Genomic DNA, 14,591 nt, shown 5'->3' with positions numbered 1-14,591 from the left:
GTGGCCCTATTTAGTAGGGCGACCATCGATAAAGACCCTACCATCACGATAGAAGGCCTTTCTGCCCTCCCTCCTGGCCTCTAGAATTTGGGGCATGCATGGTCTCCTATGCCCAATCTGCATCCTGGTCAAGTCCTCATCCATATATATGGTCTCACCAGGCCGCCCACGTAGTATGGCTCGCTTTCGAAAGAAAGCAACTCTGTCCTCCTGAGACTGCATCTGTAAAATAAGAGCTCTAGATCTAGTTGCATCTTTCCTTGCCCTCCAGACCCGTGTGAATGGCATGGTCGTGTATCCCATGCTCCGAAAAAACTCTTGCGCATCTGAATCGGGTGAAGCCCCTTCTGGGAGTCCAGTAATATGCACGTTTAGCCTACGTGCATAACGTAGCTTCTCCTCTTCCAGTGTGTCCTGAACCCTTATCACATCTTCTTTCGCATTCTCTTCCCGCACTTCTTTCTTGATGTTTTTCTTTACTACCTCGATCCAATTCCCTTGCTTTGCATCTAATTCCTGTATCATGTCTTCCTTGAGCTCCGCTATGCACTCTTTTTTCAGTCCTTCTTTGAGTTCCTCTATTTGGGAGATTTCACCTTCTTCTCGTGCTACCCCTCTCATATGATGTACGTCCTCTTGTATGCGGTGAAGTTCTCTAGTGAACTCCTGCTGAATTTCAGAGTGTGCTATCTTCCATGCATCCCTTTCTGTAGTGAGAATTTAATCTGCTCCTCCGTTTGCTTCCTCTCCTCTTCCAATTGCTTAATTTTGTCCGAAAACTTGCGCATCTCTGTGTTGAGTGCTTTGTCGGCCTCCTTCTTGACCTGGGAGATGGCCCGAGCTATCATTTCCTCCACCTCCCTCTTATCAAGGGGTGCCATGATGGGAGGGTGGGGTGGAGGGGCGCTCGTGTGGGTCACCAAGTGTTGAACCTCATACCAATTGGGGGGGGGGGGGGGGGGAGGGGTGTGTACGGCAGGGCAGCAGAGGCGTGGGTTCAACAGAGCTGGTTAGGTGGCGCAGGTGGGCAGAGAGAGAGAGAGAGAGAGAGAGAGAGAGAGAGAGAGAGAGAGAGAGAGAGAGAGAGAGAGAGAACAAAATGATATATTAACGTCTTCAAAAGGCCAAAATGACCTATGAGACCAATCCGTTACAAACTGGTGAATCTGATACCATGTTTGGGTACAAAAAAGAGATACGAAAATCTAGAAGTGCTACTAGCTGGAACCGTGTGGGGTATGTGTGATCACTAATACACCGAATCAGGTCCTGGCAAATGAGTCTAGTAATCTCCACCCGTGTAAGAGACAGCGATGGTGCATCAATGGAAAACTGGAAGGAGGTAAGCTGTCCATGCTGAAGCCATGTATCCGGAATGATGATGACATCTTCCATACCGGCATGATGTGTCCTCCTGTAAAGCTAACTGTCTGGAGGACTTAGGACCGATCTGGCATCTGTCTCTGCTAGTATCCCATAAGCTGTTCATAAAGGAGACTGGCCTGGTAAGCGCCTCTATCTCCATTGGGGGGCTTGCTAACTCGGCTCTAATGATCTCATGTGGCACAGAGGCCATGGCTCTAATCAGCAGAGAGATCATAGACACCAAGGGCCTCTCCATACCTCTCCACCCATCCTGACTCACAGAGGATCCCCGAACGTGAACCCCATAGAGCATAGCTGAAGCTACCAGGTATCAAAGCTTTGTGCGGGGTGGCTGGAACTGAACCTGTGAACACATCCTCTCTAATCCTTCCAAGTCTGCATACGCTCTTTTCAATCTAGTCTCTGCTGCTCTCTTCAAAGAAAACCTTGGCCCAGTGAAGACTACCCCAAGATAAGTGTATGCATCTGCGTACTCCAGTCTCTTGACCATAAGTGAATGTAGGTGCTGATCTCCTGATCCATTGCGGTATGGTGTTAAACACCATAACCTTGGTTTTACCAAGGTTTACAGACAATCCACTACCCTCTGCAAAGCTATGTAATGCATCCAGATGTCATTGCATACCCTCTGGTGAGTCCGAGATCAACACAATATTATCAGCATATAACAACAATGGAATCCATGTCCCTGCCAGCTGGGCACCTCTGTCACCCTCTCTGTCAATGTAATCAGAAGCCTTATCTATATACATACCAAATAGAGTGGAGGACAATGGACAGCCTTGTTTCACTCCAATAGTGGAGTGCACTAAATCAGATATCTTCTCTGGAGTGCGTACACGTCCTATCACTGATCTGTATAGAGCCATGATCCCCCAAATCAACTCACTGGGAACTCTCATCTCTTGTAGTCTGCGCATCGATCTGGCTCTGGGCACCATGTCAAATGCTTTGCGCAATACACAAAGCTACAATAACTCCGTCTTATGTGCCCTAATCAATGATGGCTCTGAATGTCAAACTATGGTCAAGAGTGGAGAAGCCTCTCCTGAAACCTGCCTGTCCCGCTGTTGGTACGTCCTCACTCTCTGTCCATCTGCTGAAGTGCTGCTCAAGGATAGATGCATACAATTGTGCCAATGTGTGTCCAATCATAATAGTATGGTAGTTGTCAGGCTTTGTAGGATCACCTTCCTTGAAGATAGGCACAATAGTAGACAGTCTCCAGGTCTTAGGTAGACGCTCACACATCACACGATTGAACAAAACTACAAGAACCTTTGTCAGCATATCTCCAGCATGTATAAAGTGTTATGCTACTAGACCATTATGATCATATGTCCTCCTGGTGCTCATCTTATCAATTGCCCTCTTTACCATCGCAGTGGTAAAGAAGGTAATCATAGATGGGCATGACTCAGGAGGATTTGGACGGGTGTCTGTCCATGGACGGTATATAAGGATGTTGCATACTGACCCCACACATCAAAAGGGAAGTAATCATTGGGGGAGGGGAGTGCTCATGAAAGAGATACCGTGCCTCGCCTGAGTCTCTACTCAAGGACAACTGGTATAAGTCTTGCTCCATCTGAGTTAGGAACGCTCGCTTCTTTCGTTGCACAAAGCATCGGAAGGGGTTTGTGATTGATGACCCCTAGGAGAAGATCCCTTTGAAGTTGTACTCTCGTCTCTCTACACTCCTCGTCGTACCAACCATTCTGAGACATGCTCCCAGGGCGGCGTCTGTGATCAGGCTAAGTGTGTGGGTATGCCTCTGCTGCTGCATCATGCAATGTCTTAGTCAGTAAAGTGGTGATCTCCTCCACTGAGAGTCGTGGCTTGGCTGCTGTACATAGACGATCATAGATCTCCCCTGTATAGACAGAGTCAGTCTCTGGTGTAAATGTACAGCGGTTTTGTGTCCTCCTTGATATCTGAGCTATATTGTACTAAAAGGAGACTGAAAGTGTCAAAAGAGCATGATCCATTGCTACACTTACTGGTCTGGGTCCTATTGTGTAATCTTCAATGCAGGGGATGAAGCTCGGGTGCACCATGACATAGTCCAATGTGCTGGCCCCATGGCTATGTGGGAAGCAGGTAAATTTAGTTGCTTCGGGAAATTGCTGTAGGCCATCAAGTATGGCCAATCCATGTGAGGCCCCCATTTCCATTAGATATCTCTGGTACTCAATGTACTCATCCTGTGAACGTCTGTCAAGCCCCATATCATTGGTATCTAGCTCTCTGAGTATCTCATCTGAGGTGTCATAAAAAACTGTCTGATGATTTCCCGTGCGGGCTTTAGTGTCCCCCAAGAGAATGATGTCACCATTTCTGGAAAACTCCCATATGTCCTCGTATAATGCAGAGAAAGGGGACTGTCCTCTAGGTGCAGCATACACTGATGTGCTGGGGGCAAAGTAACATATAGCAATGTACAAGAATCTGCCTGTCTCAGCCCTCAGTCTCACCCACATGTATCTGGCCTGGTCATCTCTCCGAACAATGTGCACAAGCGGCCGTAACTCCTCTCTGAATAGGACTCCTACTCCTCCTGACCCTCAGCCTCTGTGCTCTAATCTCGTCTCTGCTCGACAAGCTGTCTCCCACATATATTTATTCACATGTGGCATAAGCTGTCTTGGTGCCTGGTGTGTCTCTAAGTGAAAGACGATGTCTCTCCTCATATAGCTGTCCTCAAATGCTCCTACATCAAGATGAAGGGACCTATTACAATTCCATGCTGCCATCTTTAGTGTGGACCCATAGGTCTCGCACCGCCATGCAGAGCGTCGCTCCAATATCACCAGCCTTCCATCTCGGTAAAAAGCAATCTTACTTGTTTTCCTCGCCGCTCTGATATCTGGAATTACCTGCATATGAGCAATCTACGAGACCGCCGTGCCTTTTCTATGCAGCTTGGGCCTTTCTCATAATCTTTACAAGGGCAGCGCTGAGAGGAACATCATCTCACGGCTACAACCTATACACCTATGAGGCCTTACAATCCAAGAAAGGTGCCCGTCTTCTTAAGAGTCGATCTCTTCTTCAAAAAGTCCTCTTTCGCTTCCATAGAGGAGAAACGAAGGATAAGTGTTCTTTCCTTTGAGGTTTTCCCATTGCTTCTACTTTTCTTATTGCCCACTCTCCAAGCCCTCATATGCGTCCATCAACATTATTTTGGTCTTTGAGGCCACAAATCCTCACGTGTAAGGCACACACGCCTTCTTTGCTCCTGTTTGAGGTCACCTATGAGCCTTCAGCCTGCTGCCCGCATCATCACTGAGCCCTCAGCCTGCAGCTCACGTCACCACCCCCTGCTCACACCAGGGCTTTTGGCTGCTTGCGCGTCACTTGAAGAGCATGGCAGGGGCCTCATGGTTGTTGCTCTAACAGCCCGTCATGACCTTGCTGCTCTACACAGCCCTGCCCTGCATTTTCTTTGTCTGCGTCACCTGCACATTAACATTTTGTAATCTCTTTTGGCGAGGGATCAGATGGAAACACAAAGATAACTTCAATGTACACACTCAACAACTGAGATACAAGAGGACATGGCGAGGCGGATTTTCTAGCCAAGACGCGTTGGTCCCAAAGACTGGCGCCCCTTTCGATATTGATTCAACAAGGTACAACTCCCGAAGGTCCGACTCTCTCCGAGATTCTGAGTCCAGATGCTCTCGAGGAGTGGCCTTTAGGCACTTATAAAGAGTATAAGGGATGCCAAAAGCAAAGCCCCAAAAGCATCATGTCAAAAGCAATTGGTCTCAAAAAACGCACGCAGAAACTGCCAAATCAGCCCAGCGTAAAAAGCAGAAATCCGTACAATTTGCCACGTCAGCAAGGTAGCGGGAATTTCAAAAATTCCGTACAGTTTGACATGTGGCATTAGCAACATAACACGTGGGCATTCGTATAGCTGGGCCACATCATCAATGCACAGGGTTCTTTAATTTGCTAGGACCTTTTTAGTATTTTGGGCCACTCGAAGAGAGCTTCTAAGTTGGTGAAACTTTGTAACTTCTCTTATAGGTTTTAGGCCCCTAGGCGGGAATCTGCAAAACATAATCAAGTTAATTCCAGACTCGAAGGTCACTTGGATGTCCTAGCTTCATGCAGATGTGTGACAAACTTGGACACACAAAGTCAAGATTCGGTTGCGACACAATAGAGATTCACTTCAAAAAAACACTTCACAATTTTAAGAGAGAGTCGGCATGGCCCGACGTAGTTCTGTGCCAAGAGAGATAGGCCCCAAAGACTGGCGTCCCTTTCTGTATTTCTTTTATATTATGACACATCAGAGTTGTTCGTTTGTGATGGCTTTTAATAATTTTCGTAGATCTATAGTTCCTAACCTTGCGGTTCAAGTGGACACATTTAAATATTATAATTTTATAAAAAGAAATTACTCAAAAAAATAAAAAAATAGTCCATTCAGCAACAAATAAGATGCTAATTCCTGCTTGGTCATCCATCGAGCGTCTAGAGTAGAATAATTCGTAAACTTTACCAAATACTTTTGTGTAATCTTCTCGGACTTGAATGGCCACTCCTGATGATGAATGATCTACTCTGATTGGAGTATTTCTTCTGTTTCCTCAACCTCAGGAGATTCCTTAACAATATGCTAACTTGGAGGCGGTTCCACATGGCGGTCCCACATATGGGCGGAGTAAAACATGGAATTTATACAAACTCATCTGCTGCAAAAATCTTATCCTTAGTGACAAGGATCGGTGGAAGCAAAGGCTTACCATAAAGACGCTTTCTCCGTAGACAAATGTACGGTATTGTTCTACAAGTACTTGAGAAGGGGCAAATACTTATCCCAGTGAGACTGTCTTTTTGACACATAAGATTTGAGCATATCTAATACTGTGGAATTAGTGATCTTACACTGCCCATCCGTTTGAGGATGATATGCAGAAGAAAAATTAACTTTGTGCCAAGGTTATCATACAAGGCACACCAAAAGTTTCCTGTCATGCGAGGATCTCGATCATAGACAATAGACTTGGGCATTCCATGATGCTTAAAGATCTATGCTAGAAAAATCCTAGGCATATGATCTACCTTGATCGTTTTCTTGACTGGAATAAAATGAGCTTGTTTGCAAGATCTGTCCACAATGGTCAAGATGGCATCATTTCCAGTCTGAGTCTTTGGGAGGTCCATAATAAAATCCATGGCAATACTCTCCCAGGTTGATCAGGCACAGGCAAAGGTTGGAGTAACCCAAGTGTCTTATGCCGATTGTACTTTATCTTTTGACAAACCAAACATTCCTTACATATCGATCAATGTCTGATTTAAGGCTTGGCCAAAAGAAATACCTTTGCAATGCTAAAGTGATAGAGAGAATTCCCCAATGACCCGCATAGGGCGAAGCATGTGCTTGTTCTATGATTTTCTTCCTCAATGGTTCCGCCATGCAAATTGCTTGGTGGTGATAGAGGTAACCATCCCGAATGAAATAGGGATATTCATTCTCTCTGTTCTGCAACTTACTCCAAATAGAGGAGAAGTGTGAGTCATTTGGATACAAATCTGGAAGAGTTTCTAATTCTTGGTGATCTACAGAAGTAACTGCATTCACCCTAGGCCGTCTAGACAATGCGTCTGCAGCCACATTTTTACTCTCAACCATATGAAATATCTGGAAGTGAAACATGGACAAAAAGTTGGCCCATCTTATCTTCTTCTCAGATAATTTCCGTGCGTAAGAAAATACGGCAAACTCTGGTGGTCGGTTTTGGTCACAAAATCCGACCCTAGAAGATAATGCTTCCAGGTAGACAAGGCATCAATCACATCCATAAGTTCCTTCTTGTAGATCGAGGCATGCAATTCTGTATCCTTAAGCCGTCTACTTTCATAAGCCACTGCATGGGCTTCTTGGTTAAGCACCGCATCGATGCAATCACTTGAAGCATCACAGTGGACCTCGAATGCTTTCCTTAAGTCTGACACTATCAAAATAGGTCCATGGCTTAATAGATACTTTAGCCTATCAAAGGCACCTTGTTGTCTCGATCCCCATTTGAAAGGGATCTTCTTCCTTGTCAGGTCATGGAGTGGTCCTTCTACTTGAGCAAAGCCTCGGATAAACCTCCAATAATAGGACCACAATCCCAAAACTCTACATACATCATGTACCGTAGTAGAAGTTGGCCAATCTTGTACCACCTGGATCTTTGCGGGATCCATACTCACTTGGTTGTGTGAGACTATATGGCCGAGATAGTGTATCTCAGTGAGGAATAACTCACTCTTCTTTGCATTCACATGCAACTCATGCTTTCGCAATTCTTGAAACACTATGTCCAAGTGCTTTCGGTGTTCCTTCTTAGTCTTTGAAAAGACGTCTATGTCATCAAAGAACACTCTTGTAAAAGCTCAGTGTGGCCTGAAAATTCGATCCATCATTTGATTGAATGTGGCAGGAGCATTGGCCAAGCTGAAAGGCATTACCAAAAATTCATGAAGTCCAAAAGCTGTGTGGAAGGCAGTCTTATGGACATCCTCAGGGGCTATGCGTATCTGATGATACCCGCTCTTTAAGTCAATGCAACTAAAGATGCTTGCATCCTGCAACTTATTGAGAATATCATCAATCCGAGGAATCGGAAAGCGATTCTTGATATAGTGATCTTGTTTAGTGATCGATAGTCTATACACATTTGAAACGTGTTGTCTTTCTTCTGACCAGTAAGACTGGAGAGCAGTAAGGCGAGGTACTTGGTCGTACTAGACCTTTTTCGAGAAGCTCGTTAACTTGCTTCAAAAGTTCCTCTTGCTGAGGAAGACTAACCCTCTAAAGGGGCTGGTTTGGAGGAGAGCTTCTCGGTACAAGATGATTGCGACGATCTCCAGACGTTCCGGAGGTAGCTTGTCTAGCAGAGTATCGGCGAAACAATCTTTATACTTTTCAAGAAATTGAAAACTTTTAATTTCCAAACTAGAGAGCGAACCCTCATTAGTTTTATCTCTTTTTCATGCGAAAATCAAGTAAGCAGAACCATACTTCTTTATTTTCTTTTGATGCGCGATGAAGTAAGGGTGGGAGTTGCTAATAAGTCTAGGGTCGGGGTTATACGTCCAGAGTCGGGACACGAAGATACTTCAAACAAAACCTGCGTGTGTTGCAAAAAGGATCGGATACTCCATTGAAGAAAAATCTTTTTGAGCTTTGCACCACTATAACAGGCTCAAACACTCCAAGTGAGAAATCAATAGCAACACACGAACATAAACTTCAAAATCACTGAATTTTAATAGAGAGAGAGGGAGAGAGATAGGGAGGGAGAGAGTCGACACATCGGCGTTGTTCCGTTCTCAGAGGGATTGGCCCCAAAGTCTGGCGCTCTTTTCGGTATTTCTTTATCATTAATCATTGCCAAGTAAAACTCCCAAGGGACCTCTGCTCTCAGACTTTGTGTCTAGCTGCTCTACAGAGTGAGGCCCCAAGAGCTCTTACAAACAGTACAAGGAATGCCAAAAGCAAAGCTCCAAAAGCAATCAGTTCAAAATCTTCAAGTTCCAAAAGCATTTGGTTGAAAAATTGGCGCTAAAGGTTGGCAGCGCAAATCGTGGAATTCCGTACAGTTGCCACATTAGTGAGCGCAAAAAGCGGAGCGTCAGTACAGTTTCCACGTCAGCATCTTCTACGCGATCTCTCTCTTTTTATTACTCTTGTGTCCCCAGGGACCCATCGAACGGGACCCTATAGGTTGGAACAAGTTCCAAATTATAACTTTAAATTCTTGTCAAATTCCGGGCGGACATGCCACGTCATTATTTTGTGACACTCTCTAGATCTACTCCTCAATAAATTGTCTCTATGTCTTTGTAACTCGAGTAGATACAGGCCAACACATCTCTGGTCATAGCTCATGACTTTGGAGAAGGGTCCGATGCGTTCTCTGAATAGACAGTGGAAACGACCTTGTATCTCGTAATACACTGTGCACTGACATATATAATGCATCTCAGCCTCTGGCATAGGCAGTATATCCTGCTATCTATTGATATCTCTTTGCTACGAGTCTCAATCTCAAGTTGGTGTGAAGATGTCTGTATCTGACCAATGGCACACCGTAACCCATGAGATAGATGTGTATCCATATAGTTGGGTTGAATCACAAACCCATCCCTTGTGAGTTGGAGAAGATGCTCTCTATAGAAAGCCATCTCGGTGCCCAACTCCCGTGTCGCCTCTATCCATGTCCTCTTGGTGTCCAATTGGGTCATGTCATGGCGAATGAGTCTAGTAATCTGCACCCGTGTAAGAGATAGCGATAGTGCACAAAGCGCGCGCGCGCGCGAGAGAGAGAGAGAGAGAGAGAGAGAGAGAGAGAGAGAGAGAGAGAGAGAGAGAGAGAGAGAGAGAGAGAGAGAGAGAGAGAGAGAGAGAGAGAGAGAGAGAGAGAGAGAGATTGTACTCAGTAATATACAGCCCTGACTTTTCCAAAAAAAAGAAAAGAAAAAAAAAAGAGATTTTTAATGTCTATTAGAGGTCGAAATCGGTGTATGAGACATATCAAAGTAAAGGAGGTAGGTGTCCTTTGTGTGTCCATGAAAGATAAAAGTGTGTCCATGAAAGATAAAAGATACAAAGTAAAGATAGTATCTCATGTGGTAGCTGGGGGATGAGGGGAGTGCTACATGGAGTGGGGGGGTGGAGCTCTAGATATGGGGGGAAGAGGCAAGCCTATATGTTGAGGGAAGTAAAATTATGAAAAAGAATGTCATCATAACTCTAGCGCCATCCACTATCATAGTCAGGGTGTAAGTCATGATGCATGGGTGGGTAAGGTGTAAACAATCTGTGCAAGATGGCGTCCGGATTTGCAAAGGCCGGATGCGCGTCTCCTCCAGAGATTTGTAGTAGCGCTCTTGGATCTCCTGGATCTCTCTCTATTGTAGTCGTTGTGCCCCGCGTCCATGGGCATGTGGGTGTCCGTGAGCTCGGATCTCCTCAATGTGCTATAGAGTGACCCCTCTTTGTGTGGTCGGGGGTGATGCTGTGGTGGTCTGTTGAAAGAAGTCTGAAGGAGAGAGTCCGAGGGTTGCTGTGCCACTAAAAGGAAACGGTCTAACTGTCGCTGGTCTCTAGACTCGAGGATCTGGTGTAGAGTGGGCTGCCCTGCAAACATAGTGCTCCTTGCTCTCAATCTCCGTTGGGCAAAGGCGGCAGCTCCTGTCTGCCTTGGGAACATGTGCAACTCTCCCTTCCTCAATCTCTAGCAGGTGTGAAGATACTCTAAGCTGTTTGATGACTGCCCGTGCTCTATGTGGCATGCAGACATCCATGTACCTCGGTGTCTAGATGATGCCATCTGCTAGAATGTTCAGGAAGTGGTCTCTGTAGTACTACCTCTTAATGGGGAGAGGCTCTTTAGGTGTGATCCATGTCTCTCGGATATATAGTTGCCAATGATCGTGCTTGAGTAGAGAGGCATGTTTGTGGGGAGTCGGGGTCATAGTGGAGAGGAGGTAGGTCCGTGATGTCCAAGCCACGAGATGTAAACCACTCTATGACAAGAGAGTACCATGATCTCTCCTCTCCCTCCTGATGCAGTTGTATCGATGCCTCAAAAAGCTTTGCATGTAAGTTTGTCTAATGGGAGCTCTCATGCGCTAGATGAAGCAGACTTTCTGAAATAAGGCCTCCACCAACATCGGTGGTGCAACTAGCTCTGCTCCGATGATGTCATGTGAAACTGAGGGTTTGCTGTGAAGCCAACGTGAAATCATAATGATATGTGGGTGCTGTATCTATGCCCGTAGGCATGTTGATAGCAGTGGTGCCCATACTATGGTGGCATACATCATAGCAGGTGTGACCAAGGTATCAAAGAGCCACCCCTTGGTGCGAGGTTCCTAGAAGTGGGCTTGCTGACATTTGCGCTCTAGAGTGGCCACTGCTGTATATCCTTGTGTAAGTAGATCTCTAGCTGCTTAGGCCATGGAGAATCTGTCAATAGTGCCAGTAAAAGTCACCCCCAAGTATACGTATGAGTCTAGCACCTCTATCTGTCCTCTTGCTGTAGTAACACTGCTCTGCTCCTGACCGTCCTCGAAGTATGGAAGATCATGACCTTGATCTTGCCAAGGCTCACAGTGAGCCCTCTACGTGCGCAAAAATCATCCAGAGCTCATAGGTGTCTTTGTAAACCCTCCTCTGTCTTAGAAATCAAAATAATGTGATTTGTCTTGAAGCTTTGCCTGTCGCTTTTGAAGTTCGGAAGTTCGGGAGCTTGAAGGTTTGAAAGCTCGGAAGCTTTGGAGTTATGAAGCTCAAAAGCTTGGTTGAATAAAAAACGATTAAAAGATACTTGGGCTTGGCAACTTTTGGGGTGTGTGTGAAGCTCCACTAGAACCAAGAATTAAAGGGACAACTCAATTTAAAAGAAAATGTTGTGTAATGGGCAAAGAAAGCGAAACTTGAACATTGCCGAAAAACTAGCAGAAGTTTTTTTCCATGATGGAGTTCTAATGCTTTGAGTGAATGTAGTAGGCTACAGTGTCACTTTCACAGGACACAGTTAGTACAGTTGGTTTGACCTGGTTCACACTGGACAGACTCTCTGGGCTGGGCAGTGACACGTGGCAGGGATACGGATGGTGGTCTATTGGACATCGTGGCCATGTCACCACCACCACTCACTTTGGAGATAGACTTAGATGGCTGACATTTATGAGCCGTTGGTGGCTCTTTAGGGAGGTACATGTGAGTAGTAGATGTTGGGTCAGGATCATCATCTTCTAGATATAGGGTCCAGCGTCGTCGTTTGGAGTAGTGAGTCTATACACACAGCACGTCTTCGCCATCTTTGTACATCTGAGCCTCGACAACCCCATTGTACCTGTGAGTTTTGGGCTGGAGCTGAGTGTGCTGCCACACCAAAGTCTGTATTGGTTCTTTGACATAGTCAAGTCACATGTTCTGGTCTGTTGTTGTGTCTCTGTGAGCTCAGTTGTTACCTATTGTTCCTTTGTTTTCAGTCTGTTTTGAGTGAGATTGTCATGCACATTGCACTGAGGAGCACCCACTGTAGAGAGCACGACACACTATCCGCGCTACAGGTGCTCTCATTTTGGCGATCACGGTGGGACCTCAACTGAAGTCTCACTCTCTGTTGAGGTACAAATCGTGAAGCTAGTTGGTTTTTACCTCAGTGTAACAGGGAACGGGGGGGGGGGGGGGGGACACGGCCCAAACATTCCGAAACGACGTTTCGAACGAGTCCCGTTCCCGAAACGGAGATGGGAACGGAACGCCGTTCCGGAACGGGGTGTAACCAAAACGGTGTTCCGGAATGGGGGGAACGAGGCAGAACATGAGACGGAAGAGCGAAACGCGGGGCGAAACAGGCAAAAGTAGGCATTTGGGGGAAAAAAAGTCGGCTTTTGGGGGTAGATTTGGGGTTGTTCGGGGAACATATTTGGTGCAGTTTGAGGGCAGCTTAGGGGGCATTTGGGGGTAGTTTTGGGGTTGTTTAGACGTTTATTTGGGACTAATCTGAATGGAAGTAATTGAAGCCTTACTTTAGGTGGACCGTTCCGGCCCCGTTCCCGTTCCACTCCCCCTTCTCCTCCTCATTCCTGTCCCGTTCGGGACCCTCCCGTTCCCGTTCCGGGTAACTATGTTTTACCTAGCTTCGCCTACTTTGCCTTGCACTTGCACTGTGTAGCTTGCTGGTCTGGTTTTGTCTGGTCCTCTCTCGCCCTCGTCCAACTGGTCTGGTCCTCTCTCGCTGGTCAAACCAGCCCTCGTCCCTGGTCTAGTCCTTCCTTGTCCCTCGTCTAGTCCCTCCTCATCCCTGGTCCAGCCCTCCTTGTCCCTGGTCCAACCTGGGTCTAGTTACTTGCTTGGTCTAGTAGAGTCTAGACCTGTCGTCAGCCAGTCAAAGCAGTTAAAGGTCTTCTTGCCCAAAGCTTGGTTGGAATTGTGGTCGCTGCATGACACATAGAAGGCGGTCATTCGAGCGTCAAAGCGCACTACCGAGTCCTCTGAAGTACTACAACAGAAGACGACCCTTGGTACCTACTAGAAGTCCACATACGGCATCGCCCATTCCTCCATCCGGTTCCACATCTTCCAAGTCACCTTCCCCAGTAAAGCTCTCTCCTATTTTGTTACAGAAGGTTATTGAGCAACGGGCTCCTAAGCAAGAGGCCATGGAGGCGTTGGCCAGTGTTTTGATCAAGGTAAACATCAAGTTTCCTACCTTCAAGGGACTCTCTTCAGAAGATGCAGACAACCATGCAAGAAGGTTTGTATCTCTCTGTAGGGGTCGTGGTCTTAATAGAGAAGATGCTTATTTGGTACTCTTTCCATCTACCTTGGATGGCTTAGCAGACAAATGGTACAGTCAGTTTGCAAAGAACCATTTTGCAACTTGGGCATCTTTAAGACAACAGTTCTGTGCAGCATTCAGGCCAGGTGACTACCAGGAAAAGGTTTTGGATGAGTTGGCCAACATGGTACTCCAGCGAGAGGAGACTTTTGCAGAACTCGTGACTAAAAGCAAGACTCTGGTTGCCAAGCTTCCCTAGCAACCCGATGAATTTATGGTTAAGAAGTGGGTGGAGAAGGATCTTCCCAAAACTTCTTAGCAAAAACTCCGAGAGAGTCTACGACCCGACGCCACTCTGGAGGAGTTTGTCGCGGCTGCTACTAGGATAGAGGGAGCTAGGAAGCTGTTCACCAACTCTCCTCAAGTAGAGACCCCTTCAGTGTTTTTGGAAAATCCTTCTGATCCTTTAACTTCTTTACCCAGGGAACTGGAAGCCCTAGAGTTACAGCGAGCTCTTCAAGAGGAGAGGTCCTTCTCTCTTAGATAGGAGAAGCCTCCACATCACGAGGCATTGGAACAGGTCAAGCGCGAGCTAGAAGAGCTCAAGTCTCAGCAGGAGACTAAGGCTATGGTTTGGTGTAGCTTATGCCGCTCTCTAGGGCACCCTCCACAGGAATGCCCCCTTCGGGTTTACTGCCACTTGTGTGAAAAGTCTGGACACGAGGACAAGGACTGCTACTACCTCAAGGGATTGCGACAAATACAACAAAGTCTTGGTCCTACTCTTCAACAAGGGCCAGCACCTCCATCCAATATGGTTTCTCCCTATGGCCATCCACACCACATGCCACCTTTATTGTCAGCCCCTCCTATACAAGGTATGCAGAGCACTTTTTC

At 46.4% G+C, this 14,591-nt stretch overlaps 1 protein-coding gene and 1 pseudogene across 4 annotated transcripts in view; one reads left to right on the top strand and one right to left on the bottom strand.

Annotated features, from left to right (window-relative positions):
* The window catches only part of LOC147435098 (uncharacterized), a 256,763-nt gene that overhangs the window by 103,096 nt on the left and 139,076 nt on the right, over window positions 1–14,591 (top strand). The gene's annotated exons all lie outside the window — the stretch shown is intronic.
* Window positions 7–881, bottom strand: LOC147435101 (uncharacterized; annotated as a pseudogene).

The sequence above is a fragment of the Adiantum capillus-veneris genome, chromosome 19 (assembly GCF_014529385.1).
Source record: "Adiantum capillus-veneris isolate H3 chromosome 19, ASM1452938v2, whole genome shotgun sequence".
NCBI classification, from domain to species: Eukaryota; Viridiplantae; Streptophyta; class Polypodiopsida; order Polypodiales; family Pteridaceae; genus Adiantum; species Adiantum capillus-veneris.
The sequence above is the reverse complement of the archived record's forward strand: the minus strand, read 5'-3'. Positions and strand labels throughout refer to the sequence as shown.